Raw genomic sequence first — 13,369 nt, forward strand, 5'->3', positions numbered from 1 at the left:
ACAGGGTGGGCTGTACTGGGGGCTGCTGAGCCATAAAGCCATGGAAAGCCACAGGATTAATGAGTGTCACACTGGTGCATGGAGCAATAACTCTTGCTTGGACCACCCGCCATGGCAGCGGGTCACACACAAGTCCTTGAGTGGAATGGACACAGTCCTACGAGCAGCACGGAGATGATCACCCCATCATCTGCTAGCTGGGCCAGGCAGGTGCTTTAACCCTGGGGAGCTTGGACCGGCAGCCTCTAAGGGGTGTTGGAGGAAAAGAGACTGTCTTGAAGGAGTTTGGGGGAAGCCTGTGAGTCACTGACTTGTGTGGGGCAAGCTGGGCCCCAGGTTGGTGCTGGGACACCCTTTCTCTCTTCTCTTCAGGCTGCATCGCTGCAGGGATTGGTAAAAAATGCTTCTTTCTGAGACAGTGCTGCCTGCCCTGGGTCTTGTCTGCCGCAGCCAGCGGACCTGTGAGGGGTGCCGCTAGGACCACTGTTCAGGGCTGACAGCGAGAGCATGGTGGGACACTGTCTCTGGAGCAGTGAAGGCAGATAGATGTGCAAGACATGGGTTGGTTGTGCAGAAGAGGAGAGAGCGGGGTGGCCTTCCACATGGGAAGGGTGGCTGAGAAGGGTTTAGTTACTCTGATGTCCAACTCCTCTTTCTGCCATACAGCTGAATGCTTTTGCCACCTTTGTCACCGTGCCGGTTGTTCACAAGTTGGATGCTCAGGTCCAGACTGGCTCTAAAGGCACCTTCCTCCATGACTTCTTACTGTGGCCTCCCCCAGCCAGCTGCTCGCCCCCTTCCCCCGCAGACATCTCATCCATTGCCCCATCCTCGTGGCTTTGACTGTCCCCTGCTGCTCTATCTACTGTCCTGGTTTGCTCCTCCACTGGTGCAAGCAGGTGTTACATGTCTTTGCCTCCAAGCCATCCTCTGTCCGTGAGCAAGGCATCACCTTGTGCGTGCAGCTGAAGGTTTTCTCTTGTCACCTTTCCACTTGCAATACGCATTTCTGTCCAATGCTCTGTGAGAAACCCAGGGAGAGCCTGATTTTGTACTGCTGCCAACACCTAAACCTGGCTCACATATGTCACATAGCTGAGGTTTCTCTATCATTGTTGTAAGCCTCCAGGAGCTTGTCTGTTAGGCACAGGAGAACTTGAACAGGCTTGAAGTCCCCGTAGAGTTGTAAGGGTCAGTGATCTTGATCTGCCTTGGCATTACATCATTCTAGAGCAAGACTTAATCGTGCAGCTCCAGAGCTGGAGCCCTCAGTGGGGTCTGGGGTCACTGGAGGAGGCCTAGGGGGGTGAGGGAACCTTGCAGTGCCAACTGCCTTGCTGCTGGCTCCTGTCCCAGGGAAAACGTGACACCAGGGAGGTTGACTTGCTTGTGCCAAGGGCACAAGGGGGAAGAATCCTTATGCATTATTCCTAATCTTCTTCCTCTGCTCTCCCCTGAAAAGATCAGATACTTTTCCCCCCCTCACTGATCGCTTTCTGCCCTCCCCAATTATTGGCAGCAGGGGGATAAATCCTGGCCATGGTCCAGAAGCTGCCATCGCACAGATAACCAGGGAGGTGTTGGGAGATGGTGACTATCTCCTTGGCCAAGGATGGTAGCTAGGACAGCCAGGAGACAGGGAGGAAACAGCAGATCCCACTGGTGGCTCTGATGGGAATGGGGTACCTGTTGCCTGTGATGAAAAGAAACGGGTCTGGGGGCTGGAGACGGGCAGTGCTGGTGGGAAGGGGGCTCGGTGGGAGCTGCTCACCAGGCAGGATGTGAGGGGCCCAGGGGCTGGGCACAGCAGCCCAAACATGTTGGCACAAGAGCCAGCTGCAGTGTGCTGGGTACTCGTGTGACGCTGCTGCTGGGACCGTGCACCTCTCTCTCCGGGATTCAGCTCCCACGGAGGCTGTTGTTACCAAGAACTACACACCTTGGTCGCTGCAAACTACCTGGCCCAGCAGGCATGCCGTGACCATCAGCACAGGCTGTGAGAGCCCACAAGGGATCCTGGGCTCTTTCTTGCTTGCTTACTCCTGCCAAAACTCATACTGAACCTTTCACATTTTCCTCATGCTTGGGATGCAAATTATCTTGCAGTGATAATCATTCCCCTTTTTGCAGACCACTGAGGGAAGCTGGTGTGTGGGACCACATTGTCAGTCTTCCCTGCTACCTTTTGGATCCACTGGCCAGTTTCAGCCAAATTTAACCAGATAGGTAAGGACTTGAAAGGAGTTAGGTTTGCACAAGCTTGTGAAAAGCAGCAGGAGAGAGGAGAGAAATCCAAATTAGGACTCCCAGCTGGAAGAAAAGGCTCTAATGTGAGCCCAACCTGATTATTAGACATCAGAGAATCCACACAACAGAGAGCGCCTCAGGCAACCAAGCTTCATGAATTCTGCTGCTCGCAAAACAGCTGTTTATTTAGGTGCTGCAAAGCCTCTGAGATCCTTTCTGGGATCCCAGCGCACAGCTCCCATCTGACCCACCAGAGCTGTGAATCCAGACTGGGCTCAGCTCCCACCCCAGCCCGGAGAGAGGAGCAGCTCTGCCTGGTGTTCAAAGGGGCTCTAACCCTGAGCTGTTTGACCCTGTGAGACCTCATCCACACCTTAACTCAACCTGGATGTTTGTAACAAGGACACAGGATTTGAAGGGGCTCTAACCCTGAGCTGTTTGACCCTGTGAGACCTCATCCACACCTTAACTCAACCTGGATGTTTGTAACAAGGACACAGGCCACATCACCTGAGTGCCGGTAGTCCTCTGATGCCCTTTCCACGATTCCCTGTGGGGAACACACATATTATCCTACAATTGGTAAAATTTGTTGGGAAGGAGTACAAGAGCACCTTGGCATGAAAAGCTGGGCAAGGGACTACGTGCCCCGCTGGATGCAGGTGAGGAGCCCCGGCGCTCAGCAGGACGTGGACCGCTCTGCCCCGCAGCACAGCCCTGGCCACCGTGCCGCCTCCTCCCTTTCTCTCCTACCAGGCAATTCTCTTCCACCGCAGACCTGTCCCTGCACTGATATGAAGATCTTCTCATTTCCCTGCCCAGCACCCTGCTGGTCTTTCCCTTCTGGTGCCTGAAGGTGAGCACGGAGAGCAGCTTCCCGCTCTGCCTGCAGCCTCTTTCACTCTGTTGCCATCTGTCTGCCTTGCGCTGCTCCTTCCCATCCCTCTCCCATGTTCGGAGGGAATGTAAGGACACAGAGGACAGAGAATGAATGAGATGATCAGGGCATGATCCTCCCTCATAAAAGGATAGCTGGCCAGGATGCCAGGAGCTGTGCCACAGAAATTGCTTGCAGCAGCCATTTATTGAATGCAAAGAGATACCTGCAAGCTGATAGGAAAACCTTCAGCTCCCAGACCTGCCTGCCCTCGGTAAACCTGCCTACCCCAGCCCACCTCCTCTGCTGTACCCACAGTGCCGTACAAGCTGATGCAAAGCCAGCCCCTGGCCTGGGGAGCTCAGGGTTTCACTGGGGAAAAGATTAAGCCCTGAGACAAGCATGTTTGCCCAGGCTGGTCTCATCGCCACAGTGTGTCCTTGTCAGCTCTCGTTATGCTCCCAGCACAAGGCGCTACCTCCCACTCCGGACTGTCTGCTGGAAACGCACTTCTGAAAGCTCTCACCATTGCAACACCTCTGCAGAGCAGGCAGCTGTGCGCAGACGCTGCTCGCAGCACCTGCAACAACCAGATACCAGGTTGGGCACACAATGTCCCTGTCAACCTGAGCCATATGGAGTATCTATTCATGGCATAACCAGCCTATCCCGGGCTGCCTGAGTCACAGTATTTATCCAAGGTACAACCTGGTCAGTCCAAAATAGTCCCACAACATAAGAACATCAAAATAGCCATGCTTAGCCATCTCTCTATAATCTCTCTCCCAGAATGGCCAGTTTTGATTGCTTAGTGGAGGAGCACAAGAAACAAAGCACGTGTAACGTGCTCCTTCTCCAGCTTTCCAGCATCAGTGCAAGTACACGGTTGTTCTTGGGCTGTTGCACTTAATAATCTCCAGTGGAGCTATCCATCCCAAATGGATCGAAACCTTGTATGAAGCCAAGTACACTTTTGGCCTCTGCAATATCCTGTGGCGATGTGTTCCAGAATTTAATTATGCCCTCTGTGTGGAAAAAAAATACTTCCTTTGGTTTGTTTCAAACCTGCTGCTCGTTCATTTCTGAGCTACAAACCTTCCTAACAGCCCTTGCAGCCTGCCCTTCCCTGGAGCTCCTTCCAAGAATTAGGAAAGAAAGTTTCTTTGCTAATAAACCAGTACCTGCCCCATTGCCAAGGAAAAAGTGTGGTTGAGAGAAAAATTGCTTGCTCAGCAAATCAGCTTGCTAATAGACAATGGAGCATCAGTGTTGCCAACCCAGTTTAAAAAAAAAAACAGAAAAAAACGGCTGAGGGTATTTAATCCTCTTATGCTTGCGCATGATACAGAAGAAAGCCCACTACTGCTTGAGGTGCAGCTGCACTTGCATACTCCACACGTGGCAAAAAACAAAGCGAGGTGCGCGGAGCAGCGAATGCCATTTCTGTAGCACAGAGGTAGCTGGAACAATCCTCTAGGACTTGCCTTGGAGCAGTTGGCAGGAGCGTAGGATGCAAAATGCATTAGTTTCTAACAGATGTTTGATTCCAGGTGTTACGCCTCCTTTGAACTCTCCCTTCGTACATGAATGATGCTTGTTTGTTTGGAGGGCTGGGAGACGCACTGGTTTCTGAGAGCATTAGGATTTGAAACACATTCATGGTGCGAGCTGTAGCTAAGGGAAAGGCGCAGGAGAAGAGTGGATCCCGCTGCGCTCTCCCCTCCGTGGGCAGGGCAGTTGGGCTCACTTTTACAGCATTATGGAGCACGTTAGAGCCCAACAAGCAGACGGGGAGAGACTGAAGCCCCTGGCTGGGTTAGAAACCTCTTCCCTGATCAGTCCCTCAGGAACCCCAACCACTTATCAGACAGGCGGATGTCCCTGAACTGCTCCCGATAAGGTGAGGTGCGCTGCGTATTAGGAGACGATAAGGGCGCACAATACCAAGCCTGGTGATTTTGCCTCCCCGAACACCGAGACAGCCCAGCCTTCCTCAGGAGCCCGATACAGACTGTTTGCTTTCCGTCCCGAGGCTCTGATAACCTCCCAGGTCTCTCTAGCTGACAGCCTGGAGAGCTGTGGCGGCTCCTGATGTGTCCCGTGCCTGCTCTTTGTCCCGCTGAGTGCCGGGGCAGAGGACGCAGCAGGCTCCGTGCCCTCCTGTCTGGACCCAGGGCACCCTGGCCGAAGCGGGACCCCGCCAGCCGCAGCCCTGCCTGCTCTGGCAAAGCCTGCCCAGCTCTGGCCACCACACAGCCCGAGTTTCCATGCATCCTGGAAACTCTCAGCCCTTCACAGCAGCAAACCCAAGTGAGAGCCAGCTTTTTTAAGGGTTTTGTCCGAAGCAGCCCCTGCCGTGTGACAGCTGATCTTTGCCCCTCTGGAGTGCTGCACTCCACTGAGTCTGCCTTTAATTCCCCCCGGGAGGTTGATGAGCTGATAACCGTTGTTTGGAAGGGCCCTGTTTGCTCCAAGTGCCCAGGCCTCCCTCCCTATATTTTCACCTCTTTTCTCAGCACCGCACATGTACAGGCAAAATAATTCCTGCACGCCCTGATCTGGGACTGGATTTGCTCTGGGATTTACTCTTATTTTGCCATCAGGCACCTGATAGTGAACAAAGTTGCATCGATGCAAACACACGCACCTTGATATACGTGCTCCCGTGTGAAGCAGAGACGGTGGCTCTCGCTTCAGCTCCCTGGCTCTGCTGCCTGTCACGGAGGGGGACCAGGGCAGGCAAGGAACTCTTGCCTGGCCGTACAGGGCGGCAGGGCTGGGAAATGCCAGCACCGCATCTACATGCAGGGATCCTCAAGGCATAGCTGAATTCGAGCTGACAATGGAAGTGGCTTAACGGGGAACATGGAGATAGAGCTTGGAGCGGTACCGCCTTGCCCTGGTTAGTGAGGTTGTACATGGCCAACACCTGAGCCTACAGCCGGACGCCATCACTGCTCCTGCAGCAGCACATCCATTTAATCCAGCACAAGCGTGCTCCCTGCAGGAATCCTGTCCTGTGCCTGGAGAGCTTCTCTGTTCAGTCCCTCCTTGCCTGCCTTGCTCAGCAGCGTGGCTTTTGCGTTTGCTACCCAGAGCCCACCTGCTTGCACTGGCTGCAGCATGCTAAAGTTTCCCAGCTAAGACCAGATGCAAACTCTGTGCAAACACAGCTGAAGCTTCTCCTGGCTCCTTCCATAAGCCCCCATGCTAGGGCTGCCAGAAGGGAGGAAAAGATGAAAGGCTCTCCCTTTGCCTCCCCAAACCCTATCTTTAGGATAAGGCTGTTTCCAGCAAAAGTTACTCACACGCAGAAGCAGTTTCATGACTAAATCTCTGCATCCTCCATGCCTTCCTCCATCCGTGCTGTACAGACTGCTCCCTGACTCATTTCAACTTCCCACACCAGCAAGCAGCGTGCCTTACCTGTTGCAACAGGAGAGAGACCTCTCCTGAAGTTTACTGCCTCTCTGCCCTCACGGCTGAAAATCTTCTCCTGCAGCAGCACCTCGCTGGCTGCCGGGGGTCCATGGTGCTTGCAAATCGGAGGAGAGGGCTTGGAGAAATTCCTGTAAGAAGGGATTTTGCTGGCTGAAACTCCGGCAGCACAGGTTGAGAGCAGCGAGGGAGAAAGTTGCAGGGGGTGGAACTCCCTTACTGAAGAGCCAGCCCTTCCGTGACGGACTGGAGGAGGAGGAAGAGGAGAGGCATCGCCCGCTCCCTTGCTGGAGAAGTGCACTTGTGTGTGTGTATGTGCATGTGTATGTCAGAGCTGGGCAAGGACCCAAGCCTTAGAGCCAAATAATTGCAGAGCTTTTTACTATTAGATTAACTAGTATTGCCATGAAATCCAGGACCAAAACTGTAAGGGACGGGGAGGGGGGGTGGTGGAATATGTCAGGTAAATCCCTCCAACACACCTGAAAACCCCAAAGATTGTTTTTAACTAGCTGCCAGGTGGGTGTTGCAAGGAGGGATGGGGAGAAGGGGGTGGGGGAAACCTGAATCTGCCCTCAGAGCAGCTGCGTGCGGAGAGGCACTTTGAAGGTTGTTGTTGTTTGTGTTGGGGGAGCCCCCAGAAACCCCAGCTGCCGCCAATAAGCCCCAGGGTGCTCGGCGCTGTACAGGCAAAGGATGAAAAGGTGGTCCCTGTCCTGAAAAGGCAGGAGGCAGAGAAAAGAGAGGGAGGCAACAAGGAGAGATGGCAGCACAGGGAGACCAAACATTGGACTGGAGCTTTGGGGGATTTTTCTTGGCAAAGAAAGAGCATCCTGATTCTGGGGGTGTTGTTCAGGGCTGGACCAAGGGGAAGGGACATGGACTCTTCTGTGGGTGTTCCATGTCACGTTGGCTAGAGCATGGGTAGTCTGTGGGTAGCTTCAGTCCTCTTTATCCCAGTCCCCTTCGCCCTCCCCTCCTCCTTTTCCCCCCAACCCTCAGTAAATACTAACCTACCCCCTTTAGATTGTAATGGGGTTTGAACAGCTACAGGGGTAGGTCTCAACGTGGGAAATCAATGTTCAGGTTTAGATGAAGTTTTTCCCCCCTGTGGTGCATTTTTGCAGAGGAAATGACGAGAAAACACAAATAAATGAAGAATATGAAAACTGGACAATTTTAACTTTAAACTGTCTGAATAGGTGCCTAACTGCTCCTTTTGAGACTCCATGCAGGGGACAATGATGGAAGTGAGCACAGGAGTGGGTAGAGGAGGAAGACAGACTCCATTAGCATCCCGTTTGATGAGGAGTGGTTGGTGCAAACTTGCACCTTACTAATCACCAGCAAATCCCCCAGGACAGCAGGTTATGAATCCTCCAGCCACACATACAGCTTCGACTGAAACTTGTCTCAAACTAGACACTGTCAAATTAAATCACAGGACACCAATCCATGGGAAAATCCATGTGATTTCATGGTGCAAAACCAAAAAGATATGAAGAGAGTGGCCAGTGATATATTGGGCTATTTGGGGTTGTCAGTGGAGATGAGTGAGAGCAATCTGGTAAATTCACTGGAAAATGCAGTTTTGATGGAATCAAAATTACTCAGCATTTTAGATGAAATCTAGTGAACAGTTTGTACCAAGAATGAGAAAGGAAATTTGCACGGCATGGTGAGACTGAATGATCTCCCTGGGGTCACCCCGGGACAGTGCTGGGTTGGGAACCGATCTGCTAGCTTTTGTGCTACAAATGTTGGATGCTCTCCTCACAGAATCTTAACTCCACTTCGAAAATGACTTTGATTTCAAGTTCATCATGGCCTTTCAGAAATAGTTTGAACTGAATGAGAAGAGGGCATAAATCCAGTTGGATTTACATGTGCAACTTGTCCATTTTTCCAGCTGTTTTAGTCAGATGGCTTGTAAGGGAGCTTGCAGGGAAGTTTTGAAGAATATGAAAGTGATAGTAGAAGTAATAGTATCTTGGAATTGCAAATCAGCTCCTCTTCTTTAAGATGTCTCATGGGAGGAGGCCAGGTGATCAGTCAGTAATGGCAATGGGAGGCGCATTTGGGAGGAATGAAAGGAAAAGTTCCTTCACGCAGCTGCGTCTCTTGCAGCCGTGGAAGGCGAGAAAATCAGGTATTGGTGGCTGGATTTCAATGGGGCTGAGGCAGAGCTCAGAACAATACTTGTATTATATTTAGACATACCAAGGTACAAGTGAGCAAACCTCTCGCTTCAGGGCATCAGCTGATTGCTACAAGAACCAGCATTTCCCTGTGTTTGGAGCCTTTTACAGCTGGCCAGGTGCCTTGCTCCTTTTGCCTGCATCTGGAGCAGCAGGTAACCCTGGAGACATTGGACTTGGGGACTTGGTCTCATCTAGTGTAGCAAGGCATGAACTCACGGCTAGTAAGGCTAGCAGTGCTGATCTCCAGCAAGGCAAGAGACTACCATGCCACCCACAAGACAGGTCTCCTTTTTGCACTGTCTCATGGCTCTTCTTCATTGTCCTCACAGAGGACCTCTTTCAGTCCCTTTTGTTTGCCATGCTTTGCTGATGAAACGCTGTTTGAGGAAGCTGGTGCTCATGGAAGAGCCATGTATCAGGCAGACCCTGCAGAAAGGTTGGGCATAAGCTAGGGGTGGTTATTACCTGACCCCCTTACGAAACACATACAAATGCCCAGCGAGTGCAAAAACCGCTGACAACTCCACCCCATTGCCAGCAGATTGGCGACACTGGGTCTTCCTTTCCACAGCAGTTGCAGAGCATGGTACCAGTCCTGTTGGCTGCAGGGACTGCAAGGGACTTAGTTTCAGTTCTCAGAGAAGACTTTGCTCCCTGGCTATGGAGCAAAGAAACATCATATTAGCCAAACAGGTGTAGTTGGAAAAAAAACATAGACAGGCTTTTTGGGGACACGAGAGAAGGAGAACTTGATTGTCCAAAAGCCTGTCTATTTTTCCAAATGTACCAGATGGTTTAATAAGAAATATTGCCTATCCTAATTAAATCACGGCTTTGAGGTGAGCAGCACTCTAGCCATGGTGAAGAGACCCCAAAATCCTCAGATTGTAGTTGGCTGGGACACTAAGATGGACTCTTGTCCTCCATACAAAGGCAAACATGGGCTTTTAGAGCCCATTTGGATAGGTTACTATCCCAATGATCCAGGAAGGGAAAGAAGCACAGAAGAACTTCTCCTGAGGTCCAGCTGTTAATTCTCTATCAGTGGTGAGTGAGAGCCTGGGACTGGTGAAAACTGCCTGGCTCTGCCTTCTCAGCTCTCCTACTCGACTTGAAGTCAGGCTGGGTTGGGAAGAAAAGTGGCATGTTTGTCCCAAGGAGCAACTCCTGCTCCTGCAGAAAGGGGTGGGTTGCAGAATTGCCTGTGGTTGCAAGTAGAGAGGATTGGCCTGACTGGGGGAGCTGCACCAGGAGGAACGAAAGAAGGAAGATGGAGCCACGCGTAATGCCTGGCTTTGCCCCGAGTGCTGCTTCACACCGCTCAGACAGTCAATCAAACAAGCCAACAAAAGCTCCATAAGCTGGTGTCAACATTTCATGCTGCCACGTCCCGCTGCCGGGATCTCGCCCTGTCGGATGCAACGGGCCCTTTTCCAGGGCGGGGGAATGTCAGAGCTCCATCACTTGGCTGGCAAGGACGCTCCTTTCTTTCTAATCACAGGGAGAGATTTCATTTCCTGGTTCCGCCCAAGATCTCCATTTGATAAAGCCAAGACATTCTGCTGTGGGTTAGCTGCACGCAGAGCTTTGCAGAGAAGCAGCATGTTCAGGCTAGGGTAGGGAAATCACCACGGGCCTCTCTGGACCGACAAGAAACACTTATAGGGGCCTCACTGCCAATGGCTATACCTACTCACTGCCCTGGGGACCAGATCTGCCTGCCTCCTGAACACGTGCCTGCAGGCCCATCTTCCAGCTCATCCTCCTAAACATGTGTCCTTCCTGGCCAACACTTGCAACCGGCCCCACCGGAGCATTGCCTCCATGGTTCTGGAGGTCAGGGCAGTGCTGTTGAGATGCGGCACTAGCGTGTTTCTCCAAACCCTCCTGCCCTCAGAAACAGACCTTTATCATCCCTTTAAGCGAGCTGGCCCAGCTAGGGACTGAAATGCTCCAGCTGTTGTGGTGAGGGTGGGCAGCCAGCCTCGTGGTGAGCACTTCCCAAGTGGTCCCAGCTCCCATTGCTCTCCCATGGTGCCTGACCCGATTTATCAGGCCACCTCCAAATCTGCAGCAAATGTCCACTCACCAGTGAGGCAGAGCCGAGGCAGACGGAAAGTTACCTCCCTCAGGGACAAACAACTTTTTTTTCCCCTTTGCAAAAAGGAGAGCCGGCCTGTGGGTCTGGCCTTTGAGCCTCAGCATCTGCTGTGCTGAAATGCTCTGTGGGTATGTTTGCACGGGAGCGTGCAGGGACTTGCAAGGGAAGGGGCGATTATCTGCCTGGAACAACAGCAGCATTTTCCCCAACAAGCGGGAGCGTGTGCGCTGGGGGAGGGGAGGATCCAGCCCTGTGCAGGAATTGGCTCCCTGTGCTTGTGTGTGCGCTGCAACCTCCTTGACCAGCGCTGATAATAACCCTCCATGAAGCTGCTCTGATGAGTCAGGATCGTTCCCGTGGAGCTGCAAACCACCGTGCAGCTCCCAACCGGGCAGAACATGCAGGGGAGCGAGGTGGGTGCTGTCTGCCGAGAGGGGCAGGCGGGTTGCATCTCTCTCATCTTCTTGAAGCCTCCCAAGGGGCACAGGGTGGATCCATCTCTCCCTTTGCAGTGGACCCTCCGAGTGGTAACCAAAGGCCCTGAACCGCATCTCTGTGTGAAACCTGATTCTCACTCTGAGACTCACCCTTTTTACCCAATACAAATTTGAACTGGGATTTCCTTAGAGCAGCTCCAGGTTATCCTGGCCTGAGGTCCAAGAGGAATCCGTTGATGGGTGGGTTTAACTCAGGCCACCCATCATACTTAGTTTTGGGGATAGAGGCTTGCAACACAAACCACTCCTGGTCTCCCCAGCATCCAGTGCAGGCTCCACTAAGACATCTCTGGCTTCTGAGGCTGAATACTGGGTAGTCCCTGTCCTTACACGCACAGGAGGGCATCACCACAGAGCTCCTGCTGGAATTGGGCCCCCCACTCTCTATGGTGTTGCACAAGGCTATTGTGTGGGACAGATCAAACACAAGAGTGAAGGACACGAGGTTGTTGGCAGTGTTGGACTGGAATCCAAGTCTCTTCGGGCCCTTTGTGGGGTCATAACCACTGCTGTGCCATGCTCACCTCCTTGGCTTCCCCACCGAGGATGATGCACACTGATTCCTACAGGGCACTGCTGACGGGTCCCTTGCCCCTTTAAAAGAGATGAAGTCATCTGCCTCTGAAGCCATCTGGCACCAGGACAGAGTCAGAAGCTCAGCGCAACAGAAGGCTGGGATGCCAGCCCGCAGAGGGGATGTCATCGCTCTACAGACAGATGGGACCCTGATGGGGTGGGGTGAGATGCTGTGCAAGAGAAGGTTTGGTGTTGCAGGGAAGACAACGAAGACCTGCCGGCAGAGAGTACCGAGGTGTGCCACGGCCCCGCTTCCATCGTCTGTGCCGAGTGGAGCCCCATCGGGAGGCGGGAGCTGCGCACTCCTCCTGGGAGGGCACGGGTTGGACCACGGCTCTCGTCATGGGATGAGCTAGCGAGTCAGCGTGCCTCCTCCTCCCCCTCCGTCCGTCTGTGCAGAGCAGGCATTAGCTCATCTCAAGCCAATCGGTCTCCACCGCGTGCCGGATGGCTGATCTCATCGTTGGCTGGGGTGGCGGTGACTGAATCCGGAGCGGTGTGTGACTGCAGTCTCTGCAGGGCAGCCGTAGGGACAGTGCACGGAGAGGAGCCACCACGTCCCTGCGAGGCACGGGGAAGTGACCTCAAGCAAAACCGCCCACCAGACCTGAGCAGGTGATTTCATCAGAACGTCCTGGGGGACGAGGTGAAGTCCTTGCCGGCATGCCCAGGGAACAGCCTCTCACTTCCAGGTCTGGCAGGAGGTTTCTCTCTCGGTTTCTGAGGTAGTATCACTGGCCTTACATTGCCAGTGTGCCTACACAGCCAGTGCCTCTTGTATCACAGACTCCTTAACCCTCCTAGCTGAATTAGTTAAGGAGCTAGTGCTCTTCAGAGGACTTCACTGGGTCATGCTATCGTCCACCAGGAATGTCCCAGGCCACCATAAGTCTTTCTGAAGCTACTGCACTGGAGCCACTTTTCCCCACCATGCACTGCAAGGCATGGTGGCTTCCAGCCAAGGCAGGGCCCCAGCAAGTCCCTCCTTGTGGCCCTGTGGCTCAGGAAGGAACTGGGGCTGTGGTGGATGGATGAACGCAGACATGTCTTTCCATCCTCCTGGCTGAGAAACCAAGCTTCAGCTTTGTGTTTGTGCAGAAGAAAGAGGTTGGTGGGGGCGGCAGTGAGGAAGGGTGGAGGAGAGACCATGGGAAATGGTTGGGTCGTTACTGGGGGTGGAGAAAGAGGACAGTGAGTTAATTTATCTGAAGGGTAGAGCAGGGACGAGGGGTTAAATTACAACCCCATAAGTTCAGACGTCTGTCCAGGGGGAATGAGTGTTCCCAGAAGATGCCTCTCTCCCCTCACTGGCCCCGCACAACTAGCTTAGTCTGGATATTTAACTTCTAGTCCGGTGTACTGGATCGCACGTTGGGGATTGCACAGGCACTGGGAGATCAGGCATGGGCAGGGCAGGGGACTGCCCGCTCTC

General features: G+C 53.1%; 1 protein-coding gene across 1 annotated transcript in view; it reads right to left on the reverse strand.

Annotated features, from left to right (window-relative positions):
- The window catches only part of FAT2 (FAT atypical cadherin 2), a gene marked incomplete at its 3' end in the record, with an annotated part of 62,395 nt that extends 51,737 nt beyond the window's left edge, over nt 1–10,658 (reverse strand). Inside the window, exons 1-2 of the mRNA XM_009579842.1 lie at nt 10,647–10,658; nt 6,551–6,599 (exon numbers count right to left, since the gene is read on the reverse strand). The remainder of the gene's footprint in view (nt 1–6,550; nt 6,600–10,646) is intronic.
- Nucleotides 10,659–13,369: the final 2,711 nt, after the last annotated feature.

Source organism: Fulmarus glacialis, unplaced genomic scaffold, assembly GCF_000690835.1.
Source record: "Fulmarus glacialis isolate BGI_N327 unplaced genomic scaffold, ASM69083v1 scaffold21056, whole genome shotgun sequence".
In the NCBI taxonomy this organism is placed as follows: Eukaryota; Metazoa; Chordata; class Aves; order Procellariiformes; family Procellariidae; genus Fulmarus; species Fulmarus glacialis.